The sequence below is a fragment of the Nilaparvata lugens genome, chromosome 11 (assembly GCF_014356525.2).
Source record: "Nilaparvata lugens isolate BPH chromosome 11, ASM1435652v1, whole genome shotgun sequence".
In the NCBI taxonomy this organism is placed as follows: Eukaryota; Metazoa; Arthropoda; class Insecta; order Hemiptera; family Delphacidae; genus Nilaparvata; species Nilaparvata lugens.
This window is the reverse complement of record NC_052514.1, coordinates 3,806,257-3,809,842: the sequence shown is the minus strand read 5'-3', so window position 1 is coordinate 3,809,842 and position 3,586 is coordinate 3,806,257. Positions and strand designations below refer to the sequence as shown.

The following is a 3,586-nucleotide window of genomic DNA, read 5'->3' as shown; positions in this document are numbered from 1 at the left end:
TTTCAAACTCTATTCACTGTTCACCATCCTATCTTCTCCCTACCTGAACTTGTCATTATTTTTAGTTTATTGACCTTTCTGCTGAAACTAAACAATTCTGACTGTTGGCTTCTTATACACACTACATCTTGTATGTTGAAGTGAAGAGAGATAACTTTGTAGTTGAGAGGTCCAAAATTCGTTATAGAAAAAAATAAGCAGCAAAAATTCTGAAATGTCATGGGACAAGGTAAAAATATTTGTTGCTTAGAAGAATTTATTAAGTGGTGGCTTGTTATAGAGAGGCTCGACTGTATAGCAATTTGAATATAGTGTGCTTGTATATTCTGTGTAGCAATAGGCCTATATAGATGTAGTAAATAATATATAATAAAAATATATAGGAACATAATTGACCGAGCAAAGTGAGGTCTAAGATTTAAGTTGACGGTTTTGCATTTCTCTTTATGTTTATAATTATGTTCCTTCGCATTTACGGCGAAACGCGGTAATAGATTTTCATGAAATTTGACAGGTATGTTCCTTTTTAAATTGCGGGTCGACGTATATACAAGGCTTTTGGAAATTTTGCATTTCAAGGATAATATAAAAGGAAAAGGCGCTTCCTTCATATGCCAATATTAGAGTAAAAATCAGACTAGAATATTATTCATCATAGATCAGCTGTCGAGAGGATTATAAATTGCATGCAATGACGCAATCAATTTAATATATCAATGTAACTTGAAGAGAAACAGCTGTTGTTCGATTAATATCATCGATTAAATCATCGTTGAATAAATGAATAAACGCAGGATCTCATAGGCCAGCTCAGCTAACAGAAAATTATGAGCTGCATAATCACGTCTCCGTGGTTGGGACCCACCTGAAATTCGATCCTAGCATAAGTAAAACTGCAGGTCTATTAATTGACCGAGCGAAGTGAGGTCTAAGATTCAAGTCGGCGGTTTGGCATTTCTCTTTATGTTCAAATGTTTATATGTTGCGCATTTACGGCGAAACGCGGTAATAGATTTTCATGCAATTTGACAGATGTTCCTTTTCAAATTGCGCGTCAACGTAGTCTATATACAAGGTTTTTGGAAATTTCAAGGATAATATAAAAGGAAAAAGGCGCCTCCCTCGTACGCCAATATATTAGAGTAAAAATCAGACTACCATATAGAATTATTCATCATAAATCAGCTGTCGAGTGGATTATAATAAATTGCATGCCATGACGCATATCTCAATGTAACTTGGGAAAGAAATCAGCAACTGTGTAGACTATTGATTGCGTGACTCATTGAATGCAATAAATTTTTATGCACTATTAAATGAACTATTGATTGCGTGCAATAACGCATGCAATTAATAACTAAAATACCATAGTATTGGCTCTCAAATTTTCTCTGCTTTGAACTCGGGCTGTCCTGTTGCCAGTATGTCTTGAAGGAGATTAGCTTTTGATGTTAGCATTTTTGATACACCAACCCGAACAGCCATTAGCCGTTTTCACACCGATATCTTGCCGACACGACACGACAGGATAGAATTTACTCTGATGGACAGTATATGAGGAGGCTGCGGTTTATAAAACTGCGCGAGGTTACTGTTCACAGAACTACTAGTATTATACTTCGGTCTAACCAAGTCTACACATATAATAACATAACATAATAAGTTCTTGTTGATCGTTGCTCATGCTTGAGAATATTAGCAATTTTGTAAATTCGATTGATCGATCCAGCGCATGTGCATTACTTCAAAGTATTAGCAATTTTAAGCTTAGGTTTCTCTGAACCACGCAGCGTTATTGCGGGTTCCGTCAACCGTGATACGCGAAAATCACGCGTGCGTGATAAAAAAAGCGGGTGTTTTCTCTGACAGCAACCTCGCAGCGCGCGATTATATTTTCAGTCATAGGCAACATAGATGTCCAACACGTCCCTGTAGCTAATGATCTATTAATGAATTTTGTAAATGAAAACCCATTGAACTTTTTATTGACTGGGGATAAGAAGGTTTTCTAGAATTGTGATTACCAGGCATCTGTTGGATAAAAATACCAAGTTTAGGGAAATTTTAGGCTTTCAAATATTTGTTTTATGAGGTACTGTTCTGTGAATAGTAGACCTCGCGCAGTTATAAACCACAGCCTCCTCTAATACTGTCCATCAGAGTAAATTCTGTCCTGTGCTGTTGTGTCAGTGGCGTATCCAGGGGGGATATGAGGAGTACCCCCCCAGCGAAATGAGACCTACATTTATTTCGTGGCCAATTCAGCAACTACTTAGTTTTTTTAGCTTTTATGAGTCGAATAAATATCTAGGAGATGAGAGAATAGCACAATGATAATTATGAAACTATAAGCTAGACAGTGAATGGTCTAGTGTATATGGACTGAGATAGCATGAAAATAAAAAGATAGCACTTTAAGGTGAGTCAATTTTGTTATTTTTCACCATCTATTATTTTGAAGAAATTCAATGTAGCTTATATTTTTTCAGAGTTGATCATAGTTTATTGAGTTTCAAGCATGTGGGTGAGAAGACAAGTATGGCCACCCATAGTTTCTATCCTTCATATTCATACCTTCAATCAGCTTTTTCTACCCTTAAAATTTTCCGGTTATGATAAACGGGGGTAGCCTAATTTCCACCGTTAACAGGGGAGATACATCCTGAATATTTGGAAAAATGGTTTTATTCTCTCCCCTAGAAAAATTCAAGTTCAAGAACTGAAGTAAAAATTATGAAAAATTGAACAAAACAGTTAATGAAACAAAAGTATCTAATTATGATTTTGGTATTTTATGCTTACTTTTTATTTTATTATTTTATACTTTTGTTTATAAAATTATGTATTTTCTTTTATTCGTTTTGAATATGTATTTGTTGTATGGCAGATAAATGATTGATTTGAATCAAGTTGAAACCTTTACTATGGTGTTGAAGTTTTGTATGAAAATTAGAGCCGAAATTATTGTTTGCTATCTAATAATTAGTAGGCATATTCAGGTAACTAAAGCATTATTATTTTTTGGAACAATTGAATTACTAGTAAAATTCTTGAGTGCGCGACGCAGAGGGAATTACAGAGAATTGCGCGCGTGAAGTCAGAGAAAACACTTCCTAGCAATAGCTGCAGCAAACTTTTGCATGATTACGTCATCGCGCATCCCGCGGTAACGCTGCGTGGTTCAGAGAAACCTAGGCTTTAAAATGTAGTGGCTAGACGCGCGTGTAAATTCTATTGGTCGATCCAGCGCACGCACATTACTTCAAAGTATTAGCAATTTTGAAATGTAATGGCTAGTCGCGCGTGTAAATTCTATTGGTCGATCCAGAACATGCGCATTACTTCAAAGTATTCAAAAGTGGAATTGTGGAACGCTAGGAACTTCAAGGCCATCTCTGCTTACAGTCGATCGGCTCTCCTATTGAACAGTTGATGTTCCCCCTGTCAGGGTGCTTATGACGTCATAAGGACGGTCAGTTTGCAAGACGGTCACTTTGCAAGACGGTCAGTTTGTTGGACGGTCAGTTTTCAGGACGGTCACTTTGCAGGTCGGTCAGTTTCCTGGTCGGTCAGTTTGTAACCCCCC

General features: G+C 36.7%; 1 protein-coding gene across 7 annotated transcripts in view; it reads left to right on the top strand.

Annotated features, from left to right (window-relative positions):
• LOC111058182 (DNA N6-methyl adenine demethylase) overlaps window positions 1-3,586 on the top strand; it is a 269,719-nt gene that overhangs the window by 193,181 nt on the left and 72,952 nt on the right. The window lies entirely within an intron of this gene.